At 35.8% G+C, this 12,992-nt stretch overlaps 1 non-coding gene across 1 annotated transcript; it reads left to right on the top strand.

Moving 5' to 3' along the window:
- Window positions 1-277: 277 nt before the first annotated feature.
- LOC113928114 lies at window positions 278-380 on the top strand. Its single transcript, XR_003521797.1, has one exon. It is a non-coding gene; the product is annotated as a U6 spliceosomal RNA (small nuclear RNA).
- Window positions 381-12,992: the final 12,612 nt, after the last annotated feature.

The following is a 12,992-nucleotide window of genomic DNA, read 5'->3' as shown; positions in this document are numbered from 1 at the left end:
GAGGACACCAAAATTAAACACAGAATACCATTAACAACCAATGCAAATAAAATCAAATAAAACATTGTTTAGGATCAATACACAGAAACTTACTACAAAAGCCATAGAAAGAAATCAAAGAAGACTTAAAACAGAGACAATCCAATTAGAAAAGAAGAAAAAGAGATGAACAACATTTCACTTTAGAGGATATACAGATTGTTGTATAAATAAATGAAAAGTTATTCCACATCATTAGCTGTTAGGGAAATGCAAATTTAAACTACAATGAAAGTTCTTGCTTTGGCAGCATATATAGTAAAATTGGAATGATACAGAGGAGATTAGCATGGCTTCTGCACAAGGAAGATACACAAATTTGTGAAATGTTCTATATTTTGCTTTCTTTTTCTAATGCTTACAGATGGAAAAATTGAGGATCCAATAAGCAAAGTAACTTACCCAATTGAGGGCCATTCCGGCTTCAAACCCTTAATTCCTCACAAACAAGCAAAAAACCAAAACCCAAACTGAACCGAAATGAAAAACAATGAGATATCACTAAGTACCTATCAGTACCTATCAGTACCTAGCTATACTTAAAAATAGTGATAACACTAAACACTGGTGAGGATGTCATGAAACTGGATCATTCATACATTGCTGGTAGGAATTATAATGGTACAGTCACTTTGGAAACATTTTTGCAGTTTCTTTAGAAACTAACATGAAACTAACATATAGCCCTGCAATTGCACTCTACAGGCATTTATTCCAGAGAAATGAAAAGTTATACTCATACAATAATTTGTACATGGATTTTCACTTAGCACTTTAATTGTAATAGCAAAAATCTAGATCAGCACAGATGTTCTTCAACTGGGGAAGCTTTAACAAACTGTGGTCCATCTGTATCATGAAATACTACTCTGCAATAGAAATTAACAAACTTAATACATGCAAAAACTTGGACAAATCAGCAGGAAATTATGCTGAGTGGAAAAGCCATCCCAAATGGATACATAGCATATAATTTTTATTTATATAGCATTTTTGAAATGACATAATATGAGAAATAGAGGAAAGATTAGTGATTCTCAGAGGTACCAACTAGGATTGGTGGTGGCTGGGGAAGGCAGAGGTGTGGGAGGGAAATGAGTGTGGTTCTAAATGGAAAACCCAAGGGATCTTTTTTTAAATTTTTTTATTGTTATGTTAATCACCATACATTACATCATTAGTTTTTGATGTAGTGTTCCATGATTCATTGTTTGTTCATAACACCCAGTGCTCCATGCAGAATGTGCCCTCTTTAATACCCATCACCAGGCTAACCCATCCCCCTACCCTCCTCCCCTCTAGAACCCTCAGTTTGTTTTTCAGAGTCCATCTTCTCTCATGGTTCGTCTCCCCCTCTGACTTACTCCCCTTCATTCTTCCTCTCCTGCTATCTTCTTCTTTTTCTTTTTTCTTAAAATATGTTGCGTTATTTGTTTCAGAAGTACAGATCTGTGATTCAACCCAAGGGATCTTAATGGTGTTCAGTATCTTGCTATGGTGGTGGATACATGGACCTGCACAGGTGATAAAATTGAATAGAGCTAAATCCACATACATGTACACACACATATGAGTGCAAGTAAAACTGTAGAAATCTGAATAACACTAGTGAATTGTATCAATGTCAATATCTTGATTATGATATTATACTACAGTTCTTGCAGTATGTTACCATTGAGGGAAAACATTGTGAAGTGTACATGAGATCCCTCTTATAAGATTATTTCTTACAACTGTATGTGATTCTAAAATTACATCAAAATTTAAAACATAGGTTTCTTTTAAAAAAAACATTGTACGCTGAAATTAAAACCATAGTGAAAATATGATTACAAGAAAATGACTGAAGTACAAGGAAACATGTATTGCTTAAGAAGTGAAAATCTCCATTATATTTTTTTTATTTTAAAATCTCTCCTTTGTTTTTGTGTGATGACATTGTAATAGATAAAATTTAGAGGCAGCTGAAAAGAAGAGAAATCCCACCCAAAAGAATAGCCATTACATTTCCATATATTGATTTAAGTAAAGTAAGTACTATAGGGACATCTGGGTGGCTCAATCGGTTAAGCGTCTGCCTTCGCTCAGGTCATGATCCCAGCGTCCTGGGATGGTGTCCTGCATTGGGCTCCCTGCTCCACGGGAAGCCTGCTTCTCCCTATGCCCCTCCCCCTGCTTGTGTTCCCTCTCTCGCTGTGTCTCTCTCTGACAAATAAATAAATAAATAATAAATAAATCTTTAAAAAAATTTTTTTAAAGTAAAATAAGTAATATATAAAATATAGTCATTACTTAATGATACAGTAAAATATATATCAATCAAGAGACAGAAAATGTCCAATAACTTTCAGCTCAACATTATTTTCACAGTGAATCTCCTTCATACTCAGCAGTTCCCAACTTTTTTATACATTACAAAACACTAAGAACATTGTATTTATGTGCCACATGAGACTATACAGTTACTCATAGCCTTAGGGAACCAGTCCTTGTTCTCAGGAGTCACTGATTCCTAGCCTATCACCTTAAGACTGAAAAGATCAATATCTTCATACTGTGATTTTGCACTTTGGGAGCTTCTGATACAGGCTGAAATTAAAAATCTCTGTTTTTTTCTTGGATGAGGGGCTCTAACGGATCTGTGCTCTACCTACAAGCCCAGCTTCACCTTCTTCCACTTCATGCCTCAAACTGGGAGCTCTAATAATAATGCTCTGTTCTAGTTCTCTGAACACACCAGGCCTATTGAGTCTTCTCCATTTCTACACTCACTAATTCCTCTGCCTGGAAGTATCCCTATGCCTGATCCATCTGCCACAATGCTTTCATCCTTCTGTTACTGGGGTGATTAAAAGCTTTAAAGACTAAATCTCTTCTTAAAAGTTGTGCTTAAATGGAATTTCATTTGTCAGATCAAAGTGTTGTATACAAACCTCAAAATTGACAATTATTTTGCTATATACATTCATTTACTTGACAATATCCTGATTGGACTATACCACTCTTGAAGGCAAGAAATGCAGTTTTTAATCTTTTTAAATTTCATTTAATTAATTTTGTGGGGAGGGCTAGTGAAGTACAAAAGACTGGGTGGTCAATACACATTTGTTGAATAAATTCATTACAAATATTTAAATAATATACATAAAGTGGTATCTACTCTGGCAGAATAACCTCTTTATTGCATCTTTGTCTAACACATAGTCCTTCTCATTACTGAATGAGAGTCATGAATTATCTCTCCAGAAAAAACACCTATGCATAAAAATTTGCACACAATTGCCATATTCACAGATTTCCCTGTAGATGACCTAAAGGTCACTCACCATCCAGGACAGTGGATTATACCAAAAAATCTTCTGAAATGAAAAATTATTTTTCTCCTATTGGGCAAACTACTAGTATGACTTGATACTTACAGATATTCTTACTATGCACTTAGACTAGATAGATTGTACTTAAAAAATTTTCAGAAATTGATGAGTTTATTTTATGCTTAATGTATGAAGATAAAATGGTACCAAAATTGTGTATTATGTGTCAAGGAAAAAGGAGTCAATTAGTACCCAATAAATTAGATATTTCACGCTCCGGAATAACCCAGTATGTTATATTTTTAAATGTCTGAACCATCAAAACATGTTGTCAAGGTATTTCTTACCTCTTAAACTGATTTCACTCACTCTTGATGCTCAGAATATTTTGTTTTCAATGTGCTGAAAAGTGTATTCTATATTTATTATTTATTTTGAACATGTTCACATTTATGTCATGAACAGAATATAAAAAACATTTTAGGAATTACTAAAGGCATTGCAAAAGTGATTTGAACATCATTCAAATTTATTTCTACTTTTGTTAGTATCAAAGGCCCAATTGTAAATTGCTATGATTTATTAGATTTTCAGTATATTTTTATCCCTTAGATTTTATTTTACTTTTTAAAATATCTTCACATTTAAAACTATAAGAATACAAAGATTCAAATTATCTTCTCCAACACAGGATTAATCTTAACCTTTTAGCAGTTCAATTTTTGTATTGAGGCCATAATTCTTTTGGCATATCAATTAAATATACTGCATAATACTTTATTTTCTATTATGACAAAGCCCAAAATAAATTTCTGGGTTTTTTGTTTTTGTTTAAACTTTTTTATTTTAATTTTTAATTTTTTTTTTTCAGTTTAGGAACTCAGTACCAAAAAAGGGCCCTGGTTTGAAAAGAAATATCCACAAACGAACAAACAAATCCACAAAAAATGAACAGCAACAAACTACACTCAAAGTAGGAAATAGTAAAATAGCAGAGGTAGAAGTAGACCTTTAAAATACTTGTAGTTGGCAGGCGTGGGTGGCTTAGTCGATTGTGTCTGCCTTTGGCTCACATCATGATCTCAGGGTCCTGGGATCGAGTCCCACATTGTGCTCCCTGCTCAGCAAGGAGTCTGCTTCTCCCTCTCGCTCTGCCCCTCTCCCCACTGCTGGTGCTCGCTCTCTCAAATAAATAAATAATAAAATAAAATCCTTGTTGTCTTCATGATTTGTTTGACTTCAAATTTGATTTGTTTATTTTCATAGACACTGATGAATTTATATACAGACTTTTAAACACTTTATTAACCAGGACAGAAAACTCAGTTTAGAAGGTAAAACTAACAACATTCACTTTATCATCTCAGTAATTCAGTGCCCATTTGCTGTGGTGCCAATTTAATTATAGAAAGGTCTGTTAAAATATTTATAGGGTTGTAAAATTTTGGACAGACTAATAAACTTTATAACTACAAATATCTGAAGTGATATCTATCTTTTATGACTAATTATGGAAAAAATTTACTGTGTGTATTTTTTAGTTTTTTTTTTTTTTTTTAGGATTCTATTTATTTATTTGAGAGAAAGAGAGAGTACAGGAGCAGGGAGGAGGGGCAGAGGGAGAGAGAGAGAGAGAAGCAGACTCCCCACTACATGTGGAGCCTGAAGACAAGAATGCAGGCTCTCAGGACCCGAAGGTCATGATCCTAGTCAAAGGCAGACACTTAACCAACTGAGCCACCCAGGTGCCCCTATGTGTATGTTTTATTGTGTGTGGGGTTGTATCAATATTTTAGATCAATTACTCAACAAAAGTCACCTTTACCAAAACCAAAAAAGTTATGTTCCAGGTTATTTATTTAAAGCCATATTTGATGGGCGTCTGGGTGGCTCAGTCTGTTGAAGGACAGATTCTTGGTTTCGGCTCACGTCATGATCTCAGAGTCATGGGACCGAGCCCTGCATGGTTGCACACTCAGCATGGAGTCTGCTTGAGTTTCTCTTCCTCTGCCCCTCCCCCCACTCACACTCTCTGGCTCTTACTCTCTCTCAACTAAATAAATAAATCTTTTAAAAAAAATAGAGCAACATTTGGTATAGCAAAATTCCAGTATTTCTGTAGACTCTGGATCGCCTGGGGAGTTCACTGCAATGTACAGAGCATTTTACCTATACTGGAAATCATTATATTTAGGTCAACCCACTTGTGAAATTTGTACTTATTGTCTTTTTATTTACTTTGCTAATAATGATGGGTATATTTAATAAATGATTTAATTATATATTATATAATACATATTATATATTATAATATGTATGTATACACACACACACACACACACACACACACACAAATATACACTGACTGCAGGTTCAGAGCCCTTTCCTTCCATGATCTTACCTGATTCTTCTAACAGCCATATGCAATAGGTGCTACAAAAAGTATTGTACCTGCTCAGTCCAGGAAGGAATAAAAGAAGGGAAACTTTAAATAACTTGCCCAAGTTTACTAGTTAGTCATTGTCAGAATTGAACCCAGTAAATGTTGTTCCAAGTGGAATGTTTTTCCATGACACTATCTCCAGACATGAAAGAACAATGAAGGCAGAAAGCTGCTCACAATTTTCATTCACCTGGAAAACAGAAAGGTAGGAGGAGATATATCTGACACTTTATTTACTATGATTACTCTTAATATATACAAATGTAAATAAGCTGTAAATAAAATCAGCAAGCATTAAATGCTCTCCTTTTCTCAGTGGGGTGCACCTTCATAAAGATAATATCCTGTATTGGTGCTAACCAGATGCATTTTTTGGTGAATATTTATGTTAGTGACACTCCCTACAGAAGATTTTCTATTGTCATGTGACTGGCTGGACATTCATTTTCAAGAACAATGTTATTAGAAGCCCTCAGGATAGGTGCCACTGGAAAAAGATCAACTCTGAAGCAACATGCTCTGATGTTATAAGAATCCTTGAGTCATGTTGAGTCACCCCCTTTAGTGATCAGTTCCCACATGATTAGGAAGATAGCATTACATATAGGTGAAAGTTTCTGAAAAGTCAACTTGTGGAATCTTTACTTACCTCTTTCATGTGAAAGACAGCACTTTATGATGTGCCTGATTCAGAATAATTTTTCAAATCAGCTGTTCTCAGCAATTGGTATTGTAAGAGCCTTTTTTTAAGGACTACACTGTGTTACTGGGTTATATCAGTGTTAGTACCTACTCTGGCTATTCTTACACTGTGGGCATGTGAGCAGTTTTTTCTATATCCTTGAGTTCTGCTAGGTCATTTTGCTGTTCTTGTGGCTCATATAAAGGATGTTAACTTATATGAATAAAGACAGGATAACCCCCAATAAACCTGAGCTTATGCTCAGGAGTGAGGAAATTAGTCCCTTTTTATCTTCTGATAGACTGGACAGAAAACACTGAAGCAGCCTTGATTAGCCTTACTGATCAATAAAAAGCAGCCACACTCGCAGTGGACTCTCCAGCAGCATTCCATGGCAGCCCCCAGTGCTGCCCTTCGACCGACCGGGCTTACTCCTTCATGCCTGTCATGTCAATCCCAGGCCTGGAAAATTCCAACCTGTGTTTCTTCTACTTTTGCTCTAGCTCCTGACCAGTATTAGATCTAATGCAGAAATGATGGACCAGATTTCACCTGGGTCCTTCCTTTCCACTTAGTTCATGCAACTAGTTCATGGATCGCCTGGTAATTCTTTAGTGAAGACACCATAATGGTTGTCCAGACTTTCTTCTTTTTCAAGTCTTCTAACTCTGCAATGCCTTTAAAATCCATCTGCAGTGAGCTCCAATATTTCTCTTACTTCTAGCCCAATGTACTTCTTTGTCTATACAGACATTCATTTTTTTCCCTCTGGACAGAGAAAGATTCCACTTCTTGACTTGCAGTAAATACTGATTTTATTTTTCTCCCACTTCCTCACTTGTATCATCACCATTCCTTCCATTTTCATTAACAAAGTTCCTTTTAGCATAGCATCTCCTCTAGCTCAATTACAACTCTGAAAATCCTCACTTGATATGGCTGCCCTGTCTAGTTACCTATCTTATTGTATTATAAAATGTCTTAAATGTATAGACATGAGAGCTTACTGGATCTGGACCAAAGATCTGAAGTCACACAGGTAAGTATAAGAACTTGTACCCCCAATGTTATCATCTCTAAATCTCAGTATTTTCAAATATAAAAAGAGCCACCCAGTGCCTTGATCTATCTCTCATTTTTAACAATCCTTTAATTTGGACTAGGTGTGTTCATTTAAACTATTGGATTGTAAAATCTTTGAGAATATGAGCCAATTTTCTTTTCCTTCTCTTCTTTTTCTTCGTCTTTGTTCTTCTTCCCAACCTCCATTTTTCATAATAGGTATTACTTAAATGCTCACTACTCTATGAATTGACCTTCAAATGCTTTAAAACTTAAACTGGAGAGTGTGGCTGCTGATCAGGAGAAAATTACTCTCACAGGAGTAAGCCCTGAACCCGATATGGTTATCAGCTGATGGAGTTCTTTTCTCCTGGGTGGAAGAAAGAACTCCCAATCATGTATGAATAAACTACAAAATAGATATAGTGGTGACTGAGCCATGACATCTCAGTGAACCACTAAGACCACATATGCAATTTAATGTCTCAATGGATAGAAGTCTTTATTCATAAAAATGCAATCCAGTAAATACCATAGCATTGTTTTACTACCCCTTTGCTTATCATTCATTGATTGGGTCTAGAACATAGAATTAGACATAATTTATAAGCACTTGATGTACATCTGACAAAAACAAAAAATACACGAAAGAAGATGATAAAATTATTTGGACTTGGTGCCAGTGCTAAGGGAGTTTATTATCAGAGTCAATACATCAATTTTCTTTATCTTTAGAGAACGTGGATCACATTCAAGTTCACAGAGAAGGGAAACAAATAATAGATCTTCCAAAGTGGGAAATTTTTGCAAGTGATACTAAGAACATAAGAGCCTGTTGATAATTTTCTCAGCTCTGGTTGGAAATTTAAAAGTAAAACATTCAAAACAAACACATAACAAGAGGACCTAAATTCCAACACTTACTAGTCAGTTTCTAGCATGCGGTGAACCATAGAGACTCTAGTAGCCGAATAATTTGGAATGGACTGCTCTCCTGCTCTGCCAATATGGACCTTGTTAGTGTGGCTATTCACAATGATGGGGAATATATTCTTTTGCTCAATGCATATTTTTAAATAGCTGCCATATGCCAGACACTAAGCCGTGTCCTAGAGGAATAGTCAAATAAAATAGGATCTGTGCCCTTGAAGATTTACAATAAAGCAGAATGAGAGATAGGCCTGTCTTGAGTTTCAAAATTAAACATCAAAATACAGGGCACCTGGGTGGCTCAGTCAGTTACCTGTCTGCCTTTAGCTCAGGTCATGATCCCAGGGTCCTGGGATGGAGTTCCATGTCGGACTCCCTGCTCAATGGGGAGCTTGCTTCTCCCTCTGCCTGCCACTCCCCCTGCTTGTGCTCTCTCTCTCTGTGTCAAATAAATAAATAAAATCTTTAAAAAAAAACACTAAAATATAAATATACATTAAAAATCATGTCTGTTTCTGATTATCCATATTATCATTTTCCTCCATTGGTGCAGAAAACTTATTAGAGAGATTGAGGAAGAGAAAATCAGTTAGATGTAAAACTAAATATTATTATATACAACTTAAAATCATTAACATATTATCAATTTCTTCGTTATTTAAAATGCCTGTCTTTCCAGGAAATACATCATGTAATATAAACAGTGGAATTTCCTCACCTGTTAGTCAAATGCACTCAACTCAATGAGAAAATACGCCAACTGTTTCTTCATGCATATCAATTAATGAAAAGATTTTATGGAGTACCTACATACAATGTAGGTAAAACTTTGACATTCTTTTTCCATTGGTACCACTGGAGGTGTTTTGATATTCCAGATGGAAAATTACTGGAATTTACATTTTTTTGGAGTGTCAGCCATCCCCAAACAAAGATAGTGTAAGGTCTACATAGGCCACCTGTTATTAGAATCTCAGTATTTTAAAAGTAAAATAATAGCCCCTTCATCATTAAATTAATACCTTGTATGACCTACCCTCAGCAGACTCTAAGTCACCAATAAAATTTTTCATGTATTCCAGGCTTTTGATGAAAGTCTTATAGCTACAGATGCCAGATTCATCTTACCTTGAAAAAGTTAAATATGAAATTAGAGGTTAAGAAGTAATAAGTGTTGGGGCGTCTGGGTGGCTCAGTCATTAAACGTCTGCCTTCGGCTCAGGTCATGATCCCAGAGTCCTGGGAATGAGCCCCACATCAGCTCTCTGCTCCGCGGGAAGCCTGCTTCTCCCTCTCCCACTCCCCCTGCTTGTATTCCCTCTCTCACTGTGTCTCTCTCTGTCAAATAAATAAATAAAATCTTTAAAAAAAAAAAAGTAATGAGTGTCAGCATGGTCATGTGATATCATATCATGGACCTATAACTGAGTTTTGGTACTTATGACTCATACTAGTGAGCCACAGTGAATCAGGCAGGCAGGGCTCTTTCTAAGTCATTCAGTCAAAAAGTTTGTTTCTTCATTGGTGAATGTTCCTGAAGAATATGGGTCTCCTATGTATTATACATAGATCACATTAATGAGGTTCACTGTTTAAAAATTTATGTTACTGGGCGCCTGGGTGGCTCAGTTGGTTAAGCAACTGCCTTCGGCTCAGGTCATGATCCTGGAGTCCCCGGATCAAGTCCTGCATCAGGCTCCCTGCTCGGCAGGGAGTCTGCTTCTCCCTCTGACCCTTCCCCCTCTCATGTGCGCTCGTTCTCTCTCTCTCTCTCTCTCTCTCCACCTCCCCCCTTCTCTCTGTCTCAAATAAATAAATAAAATCTTTGAAAGAGAAAGAAGAAAAAAAAATTTATGTTACTAAGAAGAACTTAATATTAATGATTGATTGGGTTTGAGGGACTGTATTTTTCCTTTTGACTATATACAATAAATGAAAGTAATAATGTTAGTCCTAGAAAAAATGATATGCCTTCCTTAAAATTGCAGATAACAATAAAAGTAAAATTGGCTTAGAAGAAGATATAAAGGTTAATTTGAGTTAGAATGTGTCAATTATATTCTGGATATATGTTATTCTGGAAGATGACATCAATGGATCATTAGAGTGAACTATGATGGCAAATTTAATACTTGGCAATGCTATTTCATTCAAGCCCTTCATTGACCTCATATGTAGAGCCAAATCCTCTCCAAGTACAGACTTCTTGCCCTAATTCACCAACAGATTTAGATTTATTATTTATTCAAAGAAAATATCATGTCTATAAAGATTATATTTAAGTTCTTCTAATTCTGCTACATTTAAGTTCTTCTAATTCTGCTATTCTCCACGGTCTTTCTGTAGGACTGTTTTGGAGAAGCAAAATTTGCCACCCCAAAATGTGTCTCTTTGGCATGTGGATTATTTTAGGCTATTTTTTAAAAGATTTTATTTATGTATTTATTTGAGAGAGAAAGAGATAAAAAACATGCATAAGCTGGTGGAGAGGCGGAGGGGGAAGGAGAGGGAGAGAGAAACTCAAGCAGACTCTGCCCTGAGCGAGGAGCCCCACGTGGGCTCAATCTCACCGCCCTGAGATCATGATCTGAGCTGAAACCAATAGTTGGAGTCTTAACCAACTGAGCCACCTAGGTGTCCTTAGCATGATTATTTTTAAAAAAAAACAGAGGTTCAGGAAAAAAACTTTGACTTTCCCCCTAACTGCCTAAGGACTTGCTCCAGGAAGGGAGGTATCACCATAGATAACTCTAGTATAATGCAAAGTCTGTTTGTTAAAATTTTTCTCTATGTCCATTGTTTTAGAATGTCCCAGCAAATACTGATTTATCAAACATTTACTATTTTTCATCTTCCTGTGAATTGTCTTCCTTTTGAAGTCTCAAAAACCGTATCTCCTGTTTAGCTCTGGATGGCCAATAAGCCTCAATTGCTTGACTGCCTGTAGGGCTCATATTCTTATGGAGCCCCTGTATGTACATAATTAAACTGTATTTTCTTTTCTTAATCTGTCTTATGTCAGTTTAATTCTTAGAAAAGCCAAAAGAACCTTGAAGGATAAGAACATTTTCTGACCCAACACTGTTTCTGGTAAAATGAGGTTAATTATATGGCACTGCCTTATAAGAGCGCTTGAGGGTTAGCTAATTACTTGTCCTAAAATGCATATAATATTTCAAATAAAAGAGGCTATGACCTTAATGTAATTTAGAAACTGCAGGAAAATTTATATATATATATATATATATATATATACACACACACACACAACATAATATTTATATATCATGATGAAGACCAGTATCTTCTACTCTGACTTTCTTGACAAGGGATTGGAAAAGGAAGATTCTACCCTTCTATTTATTTTACAAAGTATTAAAGTGGAATGTTCCAACTCTGAAGGCATCTCAATCCTTGGTGCCTTTCTATTGCTTTCTTCACATCTTTAGTACTGTTGATATATACTCCTTTCTTTATTTACTATCAAAAGTCATGAAACTAAGTCATTGCAGTAGAACCATTGACAGGGGCTGTATATGTTGTTTGATTTATGGGGGCTGAAAAATCTTGTTGCCAGAAATATCTGTACAGTGCCAAAGATGCTAGCATTCAGGTCAACTCTTTGCATCAAGCACACTTTCCAACTGGCTTCTAATCAAATGCATGCAAGTTGCTATGATGAAGACGAGTGACCTGGAGAAAGAGCACTCATTAGTATATATTTTGACCACAACTTTTAAAAAAGAGCAAAACTCTCAGTGAACATGACACAGAACTACAATTGCATGGCCTGGTATATAGTACACTACATGGGGAAGGTAAGACTGCCAGAAGCCCAATAAAAGTTGGCCATAGCAAGCAGGAAGTTAATATGGAGACAGTGGAAGGAGAAAGAACCCAACCATTCAGAGAAGGCACTGGAAAAAGAACTTCTTTGGAAGTTGTCTGAGAATTAGGACTAACTAACATTCCACCCATTTCTGTCAAATTCTTATTTTCTAAAGGGCGTAGATATCCTCTGGATGCAATCCCTTGATTGGAATAGGTGTAATTAAATTCCAACAAAGAAAGGGAGACACTAGTTGAATAGAAACAGGTGTAAACTGACTTCAAATAGCAAATGTCACAGAATCCCTTGGGCTCTTTCAGGCTTTTAAAATAGTCTTGAGTTTTGTATAGCTAAACTTAATATATAAGTATTACCATGAAACTGATACGCTCCAAATTATTAGCTTAAAAGTTAAACATAAACAATATGAAATATGGCAAAGTCAAATAATAACACAAGTCAGTGCATGATTCAGGACTAAGCAAATCATAGAAGTGAGGTGAGTGGGTATTATAGCAGCAGGCAGACCAAGAACTGAATCCTAGTTCTACTCCCTACTAGCTTTATCAAATTGGGAAAGTTTCTTAGCCTATTTGCTTCTCGGTTTCCTCATTGGTAAAACAGTTAAAATAAAAGCTACCCACCGGGATTAAAGACTTATATGAATTTGCTTAGTACAGTGCTCAATAAAAT

The sequence above is a fragment of the Zalophus californianus genome, chromosome 7, assembly GCF_009762305.2.
Source record: "Zalophus californianus isolate mZalCal1 chromosome 7, mZalCal1.pri.v2, whole genome shotgun sequence".
NCBI lineage: Eukaryota > Metazoa > Chordata > Mammalia > Carnivora > Otariidae > Zalophus > Zalophus californianus.
This window is presented reverse-complemented; position numbering and strand designations above follow the sequence as displayed.